Here is a 16,888-nt window from a genome sequence, read left to right on the forward strand (position 1 = left end):
ACCACTTGGGATGCAGCCTTATAACGCAGGTTTCCTGTCATACTGGCACCTAGCAGGTTGCCATAGTGACAGACGTAAGAAACATTACTTCAGAAATGTTGCTTTATTACAGTTAAACTGCATTTTGAAAGAGTCAACTTTCAAGTTACTCCCCATGATTTAGATAGCAATAAACAGAATTATTTGCTTCTACTAATAAGAATTAGTTTGAACCGGCCCATCCTCCCTCACACATTCAGAAGTATGTTGCTATGTGCTGCATGCCTTTTCCACTTCTTTTAAGTGAAATGGGCCAGGATGCTGCTCTTTCTCTTCCGTGGTAGATGCATGAACACACTCTGCTGCTTTGCTATGCTGAAAGCTGCCTCTGCTTTCCAACAGACTAAGAAGTGCTAACTCACTGCTGCCTTTGACATGCTCTATCTTTTATTTATAAAGACCATCTTACTTCAGCCTCCATTGATTTTGTTCACATTAATGTAGAAGAGACACAGAGGGGGACATCTGGGGAGATTTCTGAAGTATTCCTGGCTGTGTTATGTTCCAACAAATTAATCAAATAACAAGCATTTTGTAAGCAGCAGAGCTGCCTAGCAGGCCTGTGCTGAGCAACCTCTCAGATCTAAGATGGGCTTCCCCACGTGAACACGAAGAAGCCTGTGGAGATTGGAGCTGAGAAGCTCATCAGCCACCCTCTCCCCCGCAGTGCAGACCCAACTCACAGCTGGGGCAGCCCTGGGGCCATCAGCATCCCACCTTCCCCCATTAAACCTGTCCCCACCATTTTGCCTAATACCTAAGATTAAAGGGTGACTGTCGAGGGGGCGGAGCGGGGCGCAGCTTAGAAGCAGGTGAATTGAAGGTCTGCAGGAGGAATGTTCAGCCCCACAGGGCTCCCCTTTCCCCCAAGCGCAGGTGACGGGCCGGAGGCTCCTTACGGGCGCACCAGCGGCACGGGGAGGGCTGCCCAGCCTGTGCAGACAGCACCGGCAGCATATTACCAGCCCGTGGGAGCGTTCCTCACTCAGGCACCACTGGAAGGCCCGAGGCGCTGTTTTGGGTGCGCACAGGTGGTGTACAGCACCGTGCGGGCCCTGGTGCTGCTCCTCCGCCCGAGAGGCAACGGTGCTCCTGGTCCAGGCACTCCTGAGCACACAGAAACGTTAAATCCTCACTTTCCTGAGAGCTGTCTCTTTCCATTCCCTGTTCAGCACCACTGTGCTGCACACAAGCAGTTAAACCAGTTTGAAAGCACAATTCATACCTCAGGACCACTGCTGACTCTGCTTTTAAAAACCTGCTCTGAACCGGCAGCAAAAAAAATCCCTATTAACTCCCCCGGCTGATAGTTGTCCAGAATTTCCTTTATGGGAGAACAGTTGACAATTATTAATACCATTGTAATTAGCTAATTGATTTCCTAACAAAAGAGGAATACAGGACTGAATGATCCTACTGCTTTTTGAAAGAGCTTAGGTCTACAGCTCTGACTTTACAGCTTGTTCTCTGACACCCTTTAGTTTTCACTTCTGTAAATCAGACAGAAATGATTTCTTCTGCAGCAGATAGTGGCAAAGGCTAGAGGCAGTACTCAAATCCCATGCTCTTGTGCATCTAGTTAGTATTATGCTAATAGTTTATGCTAAGAGTACAGTGACAAAGTAAAATGTTGATTTTGAGCCAATCCAGCACGCTCCTTCCAAAGGATATCATCCATGTCAGATTCCTTCAGAAGAAAATAGCTTTACTATTCCTTCGCAGCTGCTGTGACCCCTTCTCCCTAGGCTGGGAACTGTAACGACTTGCTCCAAAGTTCCCTCAGTGCACTCCATGCCATGAATGTTAATGGTCTTCCCATTAGGGAGATTAGACTTCTTATTTCACTTCTTGCTCGTTCCTCATCTTTCTACTTAAGTAGACATGGTTTTATTTCCCTTTACTTAATGCAGATCTTGAATTACCAAGCACTAGCATTGGATGAATTCTTGTCTTGCCCAGTTTTACTTTTCTGCCTGTCAGTTAGCAGTTGGGCACACAGCGTAGTGACTCCAGGGGTGCTGTGACAGTAAAAATTATTAGCATGGGGAAAACATCCCTGTCTGCTCATCTGGAGAAGGCTGAACCTCTCTTCTATTGAAAATTTAAAAACAAGAATAAGAATAAGAGCAGAAGCCTGGCATGGAGAACTGAAGATCATGGTTCAGTTGGGTACAGGCGCAGTGGTCGCATCGGGACATGGCTGCAGCAGTGATTGCAGGTGACGGTCAGTGGTTCCTCCGAATTGCTTCTTGGCCTTTTGGCTAAGCTCATGTGTAGTATCTGTTCTTATCAGTTTAATATCTGATACGTCCTCGATGACAGGACTTTATATTAAATGGCTTTTTGGGCCTGGGAGTTGGACCCGGAGCTTGCTCCCATTTTTTTTGAAATTGTGCTTGACCAATCTCACAGCCTTCTGTGATCTCATAACAGGCTGGGTAGATGGAGGGAGAGCAGTGGATGTCATCTACCTTGACTTCAGCAGGGCCTTTGATACTGTCTCCCATGACACCCTGATAGCAAAGCTGAGAAAGCATGGGATAGATGAGTGGACAGAGAGGTGGGTGGAGAACTGGCTGTCGGACCGAGCCCAGAGGGTTGTGATTCGAGGATCAGAATCTGACTGGAGGCCTGTGACTAGCGGTGTTCCCCAGGGCTCGGTGTTGGGTCCAGTTCTGTTTAATATCTTCATTGACAACCTTGATGAGGGAATAGCATCCACCCTCAGCAAGTACCCGATGATACAGAGCTGGGAGGAGTGGCTGACACGCAGGACACTGCGCTGCCATCCAGCGAGACCTGGACAGGCTGGAGAGCTGGGCAGGGAGAAACCAGGTGAAGTTCAACAAAAGCAAGTGTAGAGTCTGGCACCTGGGGAGGAACAACCATTTGTATCAGTACAGGCTGGGGGATGACCTGCTGGAGAAGAGCTCAGTGGAGAAGGACCTGGGGGTCCTGGTAGATGACAGGTTGGCCATGAGCCAGCAGTGTGCCCTGGTGGCTGAGAGAGCCAATGGGATCCTGGGGGGCATCTGGAGGAGTGTGGGCAGCAGGTCAAAGGAGGGGATCCTCCCCCTCTACTCTGCCCTGGTCAGGCCCCACCTGGAGTGTTGTGTCCAGTTCTGGGCTCCTTGGTTTAAAAAGGACAGGGATCTCCTGGAGAGAGTCCAAGGAAGGGCCACGAAGATGATTAGGGGCCTGGAACATCTCCCCTATGAGGATAGGCTGAGTGATTTGGGACTCTTCAGCCTTGAGAAGAGAAGACTAAGGGGGGACCTAATTAAAATTTATAATTATCTGAAGCAGGGGATGCAGGGGGAATCAGCCAGCCCTTTTTCAGTGGTCTGTGGGGACAGGACAAGGGGCAATGGCTGCAAGTTGGAGCACAGGAAGTTCCGCACCAACATGCGGAAGAACTTTTCCCCTGTGAGGGTGAGGGAGCCCTGGGACAGGCTGCCCAGGGAGGTGGTGGAGTCTCCATCTCTGGAGAGATTCAAGACCCGTCTGGACGCCTATCTGAGTGATATGTCCTAGGGAGCTGCTCTGGCAGGGGGGTTGGACCCGATGATCTCTTGAGGTCCCTTCCAACCCCTACAATTCTATGATTCTATGATCCTCGTCCGTGATTTGAACCATTCTGTGAATGAGGCAGACACAGAGCCAAAGCCATCATTTCCTGCAGCTTGCCACAAAGCATGTGGAAGAAAACCTGTATCAGATGGAGTTACAGCAGGAAAGATGAGCCTAACAGGGGTCTCACCCGAGCCGGAGTTAAACTGTGCCCTGGCTTTTCTCAGGTGTGGGAGGTGGGCGGAAAGAAAGCAGAACGTGACAGACGTGTTGTCTGGTGGCATTCTGTGTGCCCTCGCCTGAACACTGCCTGTTCTTTCTTTACATCCCTGAATGAAACCACACACTTCTGGTTTGCTGTGTAATTAGTGTGGTGCTGAGAGAAGACAAGAGAACTTCTTGTTAGGTGGATTAAAGGGATCTGTGCTCTACACCATTTGAGTGACAAGAACCGTGTCAGACCAGTCTGCTGTCAAGAGGAAAACAGTGACAGCGCAGTCTGAGCGAGACACGTTCTCCACTGACTGAGTGGCAAGAGGCAGGCATAAACTAGCCCTGTCAGAGAGCAGCCACAGGTGACTGGGTCAAAGCAGTGGGGCAGAGCCCGCAGAAGGCAGTCCTGACAGTGAACAGGGTGATTCCTCCTTGGCTTAGTCGGAACTCTCCTGCTGAGACTTGTGTCTCCCTACCAGGAGAATGGGAAAACGTTTTCGGGTCAAAAAGGGGGAAGGGGAGGAGGTTGGCACCAGCTTCCAACGAGTATTTCCTGGGTTGCAGCCTCCAGTTTGGAACAATGTTTACATGCAATGTGCAGTAATTCTATAAAGAGAAAAACAGCGATCCCTTTGCCTGTGGCAAAAAATTCAGCCTTCAAGTCCATCAGCAGCTGAAGCCAGAATAAAAGACAGGGAGGTGGGGGTGAGCGAGAGATTCCCTTTTAGTCTTCAGTTCCCAAGAGCTCTGCTGATAATTGCCTGTCCAGCAGACAGCATGGGAGTACTATGGCGAGACTGACTATCCCCAGGGCTCATACTTGTGCTACGCAGCCCCTCCCGAGTGCCCATGGCTGTGGACAGCCCAGCGATGGTCAGCCTGGACTTCTTAATCCTCTTATCGCGCCAAGGATACTGTTCCAACTAGTTGGTTCTCAGCTGCACATACTTGAACAGCATGCCAGTGGTGTCACAGTTAGTTAGGATCCTTACCCTTCAGGTGCTGCAGAAGTAAGCTGGTGAAGAACGAGTGCTCCAGATTGGGATGCACAGAATTAAATCCATGCTGAAAAAAGCTTCCTCTCCTCTGGAATTCTACCTTAGCTCTGAAATCCACAAACAAATCAAATCTGCCTTTTCTGGCTCTGACCTGTATAAACATATAAACACTTTAATACAGATTTTGCTGAGCATGAAAATCAGTACCTTGAAATTACATGATGAAGAACAGCCCTTGAGACAACAGGTTTTGTTTAGCAGTTTCATTCCGAAGGGTTAGAGAAGGACTCTGAAGTGGGCAGTGCCGGGTGTAGGCAACCAGAGCTTCGCTGGCAGCTGGAAGCACTAACGCTGTGCCCTCCCCCTGGTCTGGGAGTGTGCCCATGTCTCTGCAGGGCAACTCTTACGCTCCCCAAGCACATGTGCAATTACAGGCACAGACTACTTTGTCAAATATGCATCTGTAGCTATAAAAGTACCGGCCGTGCTTCGGCTGCAGATGTGTGTGACTGCATCTGACCATGTGGACCAGCACTGTCTCATTGTTACCTTATGTTCTGCAGATCTTTGTGATCTTTACCTGTTGTGAATCATCTCGTACCTAGGCTGTCAGCTCTTCAGGGTAGATAATAATGATGGCAACATCAGTAAAGCTGCAGCTTAGATGGGTTCATGAGTGGCTGAAAGATGTGTGCCAAAGGACCGGTGAAACTGTTGTGAAGTGTAGGACTAATAGAGCAAGGAGGGCAAAGAAAGTGATTGAAATGGTCTAAAGAAGAATGAACAGCTGTGCAATACCGGTGCAGGAGATGAGGAAATAAGTCATTTGGTGATGATCAGCAGAATGATGGCATGAAAATAACCAGCGGAGTGACCGCAAAACGAGACGTGCTGAGGGCGAGGCTCACCGCAGCAGCATCACAGCCACTGATCAATAGCTGGAGTGCTGAAGTTGAGAACTGCATGCAAAGCTGTCAGGGCACACACAAGCCACTGGATCTGCAGTCTGATTACAAAGTGACAATTGTCTTTTTTTTTTTTTTTTTGCAACTTACTCTATGGCTCTGAAATGTGGACAAGTTACTACAAGAACATCAGAGGAACTAGAAATCATTAATCAACAATACCTCCAAGCTATTATGCTTATAAGTGTCAAGACAAAAATGATGAGTAATGATTTTCTGCAATACATTTTCAGAAATTGTTTTTAAAAAAAACCTTAGAAACCTATCAGCTTTTCTGGACTGCACTTTTTTTCCAGGCTGAAAGAAACAAATATATTAAACCACAGTGATATTCTGATGAACAGATATAAAATGCAAAAAAGGGATGGAAGATGTAGGAAGAAGGTCATGTCTGTAGTGAGAAGTTGGAATGGCACATTGAGAATGACTGTCACGTTTTAGTTACAAACCAGGTAAGAAGGCTTCTGCATTCATTTGCCAGGTTGTAAAGTAGCCTAAAAATCAAGAATCAGACTTTTTAACTGTCTTGCAACTCACAGAAGCCTTTGAAAAACTGAAAATCTTGATGGATCACTGTCACACTTCTTTTTCCCAAATTCCTAGTGCATTGGGTTGTCTCTGATTCAAGAAGATCTTTCAGCTTTTCTGGCCAGGAACTCTAACTGAAGGCATGCAGGCATCTGATATTTTCCTGTCGCCTAGGGTATTTGCAATATGATGGATGAACATTCAGTGCTTTGCATACATCCTGCTTCTGTTACCTCCTTTTTATCATCTGAAAATAGAACTTCTTATTAAAATTTTCCACACCAGGAATTTCTTCATTGCATTTGAGATGAACAAACACCTCAGGAGAAATAGTATCATCATAAAAGGTCAGAGTAGAGGCTCTGTAAAACACCATTAAAAAAGACTTGAAAAAAATTATTGGGATAGGTCAGACAAACTTCTTCCAAACTCAGAGAGCTGGGAAACTGTCAGCCCACTTCAACCAAATGAACTCACGGTGACATTATCACCTGAAATAACACTTAGTCATTAGTATTCTGTGATTTTAAAGCCTGCATTTCAAGCACTAGGAAGGAAAAGGGACAGCTAAAAAGCCGCCTCAGGATGCTGAATGAATGCTCATGAAAACCTCACTGACGTGTGCTGTGGGTTTGGAGATGGGGTGGGGGCTGCCTGCTGCTGGCGTTGTGCCCTGGCCATCGCTGCTCGCTGCTCGTCCCTCGGCACGGGTCCTGACACAACACGCCTGGGGCACCGGCTGGCAGCCACGGCCAAGATGCCAGCGGGCATGGGGCATGGCACGCCTCGGGAGGCAGGTGTGTGCTGTCTGGCACCAAGGCACGAGCACAGTGCCGGGGAGCGGCCGGGTCACTGCATGGGAAAGTCCTTCACCAGTGGGCACCGTGACGGCTCCTTCCTCCCTGAAAGGTCACTCCTTCGTGCCACACTGCAGCCAAGGATCCCACGTCCTTATCTTGACATTAAAGAAATAGATTTAATTGTCAGTCCTCTTCAACAAGCGTTTAATTCCATTCTGTGGGGACTAAAGACACTCTTAAATAATTGAGCGGCTAAGAGATTGGTTATTTCTGTTTTCATTGCCCATATTGATTTAAGTGTAGTTAATCCTTTCAAATACCCATGTCACACAGGGCCTGATGGCTCTCTTTAGGGCAATATTGTTCCTCTGGCTAGATTATTTGACATCAAGCATTGTAATGTCACAATAAATCCTTCATGTGGGCTGTTCTTTTCAAAGAGAAGTACCAGATGGGGACTTTGCCTCTTACATTAAACTCTTGGTTTTACTAGTCAGAAGTTGGGCTTGTGAATAATTTTCATTAAATTTTCTTTTGTGCCTCATAAAAGCTACCTCTGCAGCAGTGACATTAAATAATCAGAAGCCCAATTAAACAGGCATGTGGACATAAAACAAACCAAGGTGTTCCCCTCACTGCAAATTAAATATTGTTATGTGTAAAATAATCTCATCTGGGATATAACCCAATACAGAGTTTGTGGAACAGATTTCACAGAAAGAAGTGGGAATGGCTGAAGCCAAAGAACAAACAGCTATGTTTCACGAGTCATTGCAACTTCTCTTACTTCTAGGTAAGTCCTAAATCTGTCTGCCTGCCTTGAGCTGCATCCAATTAGTTGAGTGATACTCCACTTATTACTTATGAATGGATCCAAATGGACCAAAAAAATCCCTGTTCTCTGAAACTTCCCTTGGTAGATGCACTCATCTTTGTTTCCTCCTTTGTTGTGCTTTTCATCACCACAGAGCCTTCAGAGCATCTCTGGCATTAGCTGACAGAAGAAAAGGGAGAGTGGAGTAACACGAATTTCGCTTGAAGGAGAAGATCTTGGACCTTTGCCCATGCTGTTCACATGGATGATTGCTCTATGTAGAGTTTTTAACTGTGTTGCTTTGCTTGTCTGGTCTTCCCTCCAGTATCATCACAGTATCTTAGAATCTTTAAGGTTGGAAAAGATCATAAAATCCAATTAATTGCACTGTTTTCCTTTTTTGGTTTAGACTTATTATGAGAATACTTAATGGTCAACTGGTAAATAACCTGCATAGTACTTCTTTGGGTCTACCTCCAAAGAGTTTACTGTCTAATTACAGAAAATAATAGTAGGAATCACAGAATCACACAACACTGAGGTTAGAATGCACCTGTACTGCAATGCTGTTTCTGCCTGGGTCTTCCCAAATTGCCTTTGACACATCAGGATACTCTTAGACCTTGTCCTCAGTGCCAGAAGCATCCTGGGTATGGGTGTGCCCATGGTGCAGGAAAAGAGCTTTTTGCTCTTCCCACAGATCTCAAGCTGCCCAGTTAAATGGTTAGTGCCACGAAGGGACGTGCTCAGGAAGGGAGGAACACAGCTCGACTTTCCGACACCACCGCAGCCGTGGCACTGGGGTGACTGCAGGCCTGACCAGGCATGGCTCCTCTGGCTGGCTCACAGGTGTGGGCAGATGGAATTTTCCTCTGGATCTATTTTGTCAAAGTGTAAGATAATGTTTCTGTTGGAATTCTTGATAATCAGCCAAGAGCTCCAAAGTCCTGGTCAGTTCAGCCAGCAGTTTTATCCCAGGATTGCTTTGGGAGCAATGATAGCAGGACGGGGTACATGGATCTCTCTCTGCACGGTGGGGATCTTGATGCTACCTGCACCAGAAACCTTTAAAATAACCGAGGAAAAATGATTATTTATTAATAAGAAATTCTGCTTTTATTACTGTTTTTTCAGTAACCAGATGTGTATTTGAATTTCCTGAATTTTATGCATCATCTGGATGAAGCATCTGGATCCACCTCACTGTGCAGCCTCTACTGACAGAAAGTATTTTGGACTGTCAGCTAAAAGGAAACAGAGAGAATGAGCCGCGCTGGAGCCAAGGGGCACTGGTCACTGTGCAAGGCCCTGGAGTTTTGCTCTCACCCATCTCAGGCAGGATGATGTTTTTCTACATCTTCAGGCCATGAATTCTCATTTGGGAGGCAGCAACGTTTCTGTGTATGGAGTGGGAAGGCACCAGTAAAACCTGCAGGAATAAAGAGCTCACATCTGTGGATACCCACCAAAACAAAAGCTGGTATTCCCCTGAAGAGAAAAAGACATTTTCAGGATTGAAATGCACCTACAATGTATTTGTAGCTGCAGATGGTTGCCCTTTTGCTTTATCCTTGCAACAGTGAGTATCCAGCAGTAGGAAAACTCTTGCAGCGATTTTTTGATGGTTTTGATATATCTGAGCCTCTCATTGCAGACAACCTCCATGGAAAAGGTTCCCTCCCTTTTCTGCCCATTGGATGATGTTCCCCTTCAGGGGTATTCTCTGAAAAGTCAAATTTCGTGTTCTGTGTGGTGCAGCATACAAGAAATGCTGTGAACACCTTCCCCCGCACAGGCTGGATGATCCCTGCACACCCATGCAGGCATCACAGGCCCATTCTTAATATTCCAGCCATGACTTTTACGATTGGTCTGGTTACGTGGTGTGTTGTGTGATGGCATCCTTCATTTGAGGGAGGAGTGCACTGCTGAGGGGTCCCACAGTACGTGCATAGAAACCGTTCACTGTCACAGCACCTTGCTGTGGTCACACTGATGGCCCCAGTGTTGGGATGTGCAAGGGGAAGAGCTGCTGGGTCTATCCACTGCCCTGAAGTAACCAGCAGAACAGGACAGTGAGCAGAGATGTACCTTAAGCTGATGCAGTAGTTGAGATGGCTGGGATGGACAGTCAGGAGCTCCACCTTGTCCAGAAACCTTTTCAACATGGATGAAGTTTCCGCAGACATAACCCACCACATTCCTGCTTTTCTTCCACAGCATGACTGATTCTACAGAATCCAGAACATGACGTTGACGTGTTAGGAACTGGGGCAGACAAGGGGAACTCTGCAATCCCAGGTAAGTGTGTAGTTTAGGCTTTGCTCTGTGTGCAAGGGTACAGATGCTCATGACACTTGTGGGTTACACCGAATCAGTTTCATGTTTGTTCACTGAACAGGTTGCATACAGAGTCAGTGTCTATTGCTTGTCTGCTTGGAGTAGTTGCAGCATAGTAGCATGCCCACCTTTTTTTACCTATTGATTGCCATTCTTCCACTATGTTGCCATGGATCCACCCTAAGCTCTTTCTGGGTGGTCACAACAGATGGAGGATCCTCAGCAGAGCACAGATAAATGTGCTTGTTCAGTCCAGTCCCAACGCAGATCCAAGCGCCTTCTTCACAGCTAATTTTTAAGACAAACATGTTACTGTTGAATCCTGTCCTTATTAAGTAAGAGTTTACATATTTGCTATATTTTTAAATGACATTTAAAAGAAGTTTTCTTAAGATTATAATGGAGACAGCCTGTCAAGAATGCAGGGAGCAGCCGCGGAGAGGAGCATTCCAAGGGCATTACTCGGCGGCTGCAGCCGCACACCCAGCACGCCGGTTTTGCTGTGCTGTGCCTAGAGGTGTAAGAATAGCTGTGAACAGCTAATAAGAATCAATGCTATTGGAGACATCTGTTTCAGTTTTCATTTTTCAGTGTTATTAGTGCTTATTGGTACAAGGCTCAGGAATGCAGCCAATCCCTTTGAAGTGAGCTGCATTGTGAGGCTGGAGGCACGGTGAGCCTTGTTGATGACCCTGTGTGTAACCTTTCAATTAAACATCCGTAATGCATGGAATGAGACAAGACCTCCATAAAAGAGTGGGATACTGAAAATCACGTTCCTGGCATTCTAGTATCCATTTTGGATTTTCTAAAGTAATCTCCAGACAAATAACAGGTTCTTTAAATTTTCAATATTCAGTTTTCAGAAAAATCTGTGACTCTGGCCATGTGAAGATGCCACTGCTCTTTTATTTATTAATACATAATGAAAAACCTTAACCTGTGCACTGTACAAGTCACCAGAAGAGATGCCTGCACCTACAATATTGGACAGAGACCAACCAGAGCTGAAGTCAGCTGCCAGCTACGTCCCTAGATCAGGAGGACAATCTGACTTGTCAATAAATCGATCAGCATAAACTCACAGGATTAGAGTGAGGTTTTCAGAGAAGCATTCTGCTGATGGCAAGGAGGTCCACACAGCCTTGGTAAGCCCTGTCACAGGTCGGACTCAATGTGGCAGCTCAGTATGGTCTTGTGGCCCAGAGTGCACAGTGCTCTGCAGAGTCTCCTCACTTGTTAAAGAGGTTGTCCCAAAGGCAGTGTCACCTGGAGTAAGTGGAGAAAGACAGTTGTGTGGGACCAATCACTGTTTGGCAGCCAGTGCTATTGTTAGTCATACTTTAAATCCACACACAGGGAAAAGTTTTCAAGTCCCTCTGACAGTCTGACAAACCAACTCCTAACACCATGTAGTAGCCCCTGGTTCTGGCAAGGATAGAGTTAATTCTCCCCAGGAGCCAGCACAGGTGAGCCAAGGGTGTCTTCCACACCTGTAATGTCATTCCCTCTCACCTGCCTCCCCCCATAAAAGGGGGCTCGGTGGGGAGGTCTGAGTGTGGACTGAGTGCCTGGTTGGTCTTCAGGTGGTAAGTGGTTTCTGTTATCACCATCTGTGTATTCTGTCATGAGCCCTGGTGGTGGTGGTGGTGGTGGTGTTTTTTCCCCTCTCCCCATGCTGCCCCAGCAAACTGCCTTTACCCCACCCCTGGTATTTTTGCCCATTTCCCCCCCCCCCGGGGGTGGTGTTCAGCTGCAGTGGGAGCTGAGCCATGACACCCCTGTGAAAGGTGCTTGTGCCAAGACAGAGAAGTGTGTCTGTCTGTTGAAAGGTTTATGCTGGTTGCTGCTCGCTCCTGGAGGACAAAGTTTTGCTAGTCATGTGCACAGATCCAGCAAGCCTGGTGTTTGCATTGCCATGAAGGGATGCAAGTCCTCCCTCTTGACTGTCCTGGGAGAAAGTCAGTGGTGGCGTCTGCCTGCTCCTCCTGAGCATCTGGGCTGTGGAGGAAGCGGATGCTCAAAGGGCATGACGTGATTTTGGCACCTGGCATGTTTCAAAGACACTTAGTGCTAACCTAATGCAGTTTTGACAAGTAGATGTAGACAAACAGAAATGGGGAAAGCAGTTCAGGAGGTGACAGTGGCAGTGGTACCTTCACCACTGTTCTCTACCTCCCCATATCAGGGGGAACTGTGTTTTTAACAACTGGTGTGAAGTTTGAACTCATTAACTTGACTTTTTTCTTTGAGGGATTAATGCAATTACTTATTTGTACTTAAATGGAGTTAAAAAAAGTTAGCAAAAATGCAAACATTAAAAATATGGGCCAAGAGGGAGATGAGAAAAGTGGCAGAAGTTAGCTGGCTGCAGAGATGAGACATTACAGCCTGCACGTAAGTGAGACAGGAATTACTTAGGGTTGTAAAAGCAGGAATGATGGAAGGAATAAATAATGGCAAACCTTGGGCTGGCAGTGAGCTCTGCTGGGCCGTGAGAAATGCTTGTAAGCAAGGGGTGGAGTACATCACTGAGGATATTTAAATCAACTAGGACAAGGTAGAGCAGCAAATGTCTTCTGAAAAAAGTACCTAGACTACTCCTTTGGGGTGAGATGCAAGAAGTTACAATGCCAGTAAGTTCAATCTGTGTTTTAGAATAGCCCAGCAGCTCTAGGAATAGGCATTGGAATTAGGCTGCCCAGGGAGGTGGTGGAGTTTCTATTCCTGGAGGTATTTAAAAGGCAGGTAGATGAAGTCTTTAAGGACATGATCTAGAGGTGGAGTAGTCAAGGTTAGACTAAGGTTGGACTTGATGGTCTAAAGGGTCTCTTCCAACCCAGGTGATTCTGTGAAAAATCTTTAACAAAAGTGGATTTTTAAAAGCGTTGTTGGCATCATTCACAGGGAATGGATTGGGAGAGCAAATGAAAACTGCAGAGTCCTTCAGTGCCTTCCAGCATGGTTCACTGACAGGGAAGGCAGTGTATTTTTATCACTTGCACACATCGCCACTGAAAAAAAAATGAAACTGAAACCACAATAACAATGGGAAACTTTTTAAGAAACAAAACTGCCCTGATTATTTTCTTAAAAGTTGGATATGCAGGAACATATCCCATAAGATCACAGCACCATGAAATCATCTCTTCTAGTAACAATAACAGATGCTGCTGAGGCCAAACTTCTGCTCAGACTCCACTAAGAACATTGAGTTGTGACAGAGTGGAAATGCACAGTATGAGCTGTAAACATTTCTTAATGGCTCATCACAGTCAGACTTCTTCAGAAAAGAAACGTTCCATGAGAAACAAACTGGAAACCTGTGTCCTTCATTCTTACCAGAATGACCAGTGAGATCAGGAAAATGTTATTCCTAAGGGGATAACTGGAGTACCATTTGTAGAAACACTTGAAACTTTTTCATCAGCTTCTGAAAGATGTTTAGTAGCTCTGAGTCTTCCCAAATATTTGCAAGTCCTGTGTCCTCCTACATTGTCAGACACACACCCCACCCCCCCACCCCCCCACCCAGGTGGGTGTCTGACAGCAAGTCATGTGCTGGAAGGTACGTTAAGGTTTTGATCACCTATGGCTCAGATGTTAATATCCTTTATCTGTGTTGGCTGAGATGGGGTAGGGCGAGTGCCTGGTGATAACTCCACACTGGATGTACAAAGCAGCGTGTAGATTTAGGTAGCACTATGAACAGTGTGGAAAGGCTCCTATCATGCTGCAGAAATTGCCTTGTTTAAAAGCTGTCCCCATTCGATGCATGCTTGCAGCTACCCTTGAGCAGAAACAATGCCAATAAGTCAAGTAAAACTACCACAGGAATTTTCTTTTATATGGGAAGAGTAATCTCTGACTTTTTCCTCAATCTTCTTGTCACCCCCCAGTCGCTGCTCCCCAGCACAGAGCAGGCATGTGTTTCAAGCCAGGAACACTTTTCCTCTGACAATCCCAGTACGAGTGCATTTAGATGTTCTCCATCTGATGTCAAGTTACAAAGAAAGGCAGTAGGACAGAGGACAGAAAGGTGGAACAAAGAACCCTGTCCCGCCATGGCAGTGGAAGGGTGGAAGCGGCACATTCCTGTGCCTGGGGCTTCTTCGCACCTCGGCATCCTGAGCCCTGTTCCAGGGCAGCTTGGCGCTCCTTCTATTTGCATTCAGATCTTTCATCGGGAAGTTAATGCTCTCAGAGCAAGTCAGATCTCAAACCCCATAAATCCTAATGTTTAATACGTTAACGATATAGAGATAAGTATTTAATTTTACTTTATGCATGACAGAGAAGCCAATGACAAATAGCACTGAGTAATATTTATGAGTTCCATGCCTGGAGGAATAATAAGCACATTAAATTATTGTAAATTCTGACAAGGCACATACATTGAAGACTTTATAAAACTTGATACTTTATGCATGTAACTACAACACTGCTCTTCTCCCTGCCACAGCTCGACTCCTGATACCTCCCATTGCTGCGATCACAAAGCAGTACCTTCCCAGGCTGACACAAGCTGTGGGGATGTCTCTAACTGTCTGGCTCCATGCAGGCTCTGGCTGTGTTCTAAGTGTGCTATGTGAAGGGCCAGCCTGCTATGGAAACAACAGAAGGATGTTACTTTGTCTATTATGGCTAGAAACAAAATAGGGTTCTTCTTTCCTGCTTTTCTTTCATTATTTGTCTACTAACAGCTTCTCTGGGCACCCTGTGCCAGGGTCCCCCAATCCCCAGGAAGGGTTACTGCCTCCCAGCCGCTCTCCATCCCCCTCCTGCAGCTGAAGGCCGTTCCCCTGGGCCTGGCCCTCCTTGCCCTCCCCACCAGCACCTCTCCAGCTCTCCTGGAGCCCCTCAAGGGCCTGGAAGGGGCTCGGAGCTCTCCCCAGAAGCAGGCTTCTCTTCTCCAGGCTGAGCCAGCCCAGCTCTCCCAGCCTGGCTCTGGAGCAGAGGGGCTTTCCAATGTGCTATTTTAAGAGCATTGTTGTAAGGGGTAGCTGCCAGAATGAATGGAAAGTAACCTGCTGCAGGAATAAAAATCCATGAACAACAGGACTGGCTAGTTTAACTGAAATAGCTTTTCTTTGGAATACATGTGCAAAGCAGAGGCTGCGGTTGGCACTTAGATGGGCACAATGGTGTGACTTGGTTTCCTGTCATCATTTAACCAAGTGTGATGAAATGAAAGGGAGTAGGAGGTGGGAATTTTCCTGTCTGGAGTCATGTTTAGACTGATAAATTTCTAAATACCACATCTTACCTGTTACTAGCGGTGTTCCCCAGGGCTCGGTGTTGGGTCCAGTCCTGTTTGATATCTTCATTGACGACCTTGATGAGGGAACAGCATCCACCCTCAGCAAGTACCCGATGATACAGAGCTGGGAGGAGTGGCTGACACGCAGGACACTGCGCTGCCATCCAGAGAGACCTGGACAGGCTGGAGAGCTGGGCAGGGAGAAACCAGATGAGGTTCAACAAAAGCAAGTGTAGAGTCTGGCACCTGGGGAGGAACAACCATTTGTATCAGTACAGGCTGGGGGATGACCTGCTGGAGAAGAGCTCAGTGGAGAAGGACCTGGGGGTCCTGGTAGATGACAGGTTGGCCATGAGCCAGCAGTGTGCCCTGGGGGCTGAGAGAGCCAATGGGATCCTGGGGGGCATCTGGAGGAGTGTGGGCAGCAGGTCAAAGGAGGGGATCCTCCCCCTCTACTCTGCCCTGGTCAGGCCCCACCTGGAGTGTTGTGTCCAGTTCTGGGCTCCTTGGTTTAAAAAGGACAGGGATCTCCTGGAGAGAGTCCAAGGAAGGGCCACGAAGATGATTAGGGGCCTGGAACATCTCCCCTGTGAGGATAGGCTGAGTGATTTGGGACTCTTCAGCCTTGAGAAGAGAAGACTAAGGGGGGACCTAATTAAAATTTATAATTATCTTAAGCAGGGGATGCAGGGGGAATCAGCCAGCCCTTTTTCAGTGGTCTGTGGGGACAGGACAAGGGGCAATGGCTGCAAGTTGGAGCACAGGAAGTTCCGCACCAACATGCGGAAGAACTTTTTCCCAGTGAGGGTGAGGGAGCCCTGGGACAGGCTGCCCAGGGAGGTGGTGGAGTCTCCATCTCTGGAGAGATTCAAGACCCGTCTGGACGCCTATCTGAGTGATATGTCCTAGGGAGCTGCTTTGGCAGGGGGTTGGACCCGATGATCTCTTGAGGTCCCTTCCAACCCCTACAATTCTATGATGCTATGATTCTATGATTATCACCCATCCTTGTACCACTGTGCCATATCAGTGCAAACCCTGTGCGGTCCCTGGTCTCTGCAGAGGGATGCACAGGGCATATGCACTTGGATATTAACTTTGCTTCCAGAAGAGTTGTGCTGGCAGGAAATGTAGGAACAAAACCAGCATCCCAGTCCTGCTTGGCAGGACTCCCTCCTCTCCTCCCTCATAGTAAAATCAAACTGTATGTTGGGGAAAAAAAAAACAAACCACACCAACCCAACCCCAAACCTTTACAACAACCCCACAAGGATACTCCAAAGCAAGTGTCCTTTTTCCTCTTTTCCTTAAGGGCAATTTACACAACCTATACCTTGGATGGGAACTCCTCCAACAGAAGC

This window comes from Gallinula chloropus (genome assembly GCF_964237585.1).
Source record: "Gallinula chloropus genome assembly, chromosome: 18".
NCBI lineage: Eukaryota > Metazoa > Chordata > Aves > Gruiformes > Rallidae > Gallinula > Gallinula chloropus.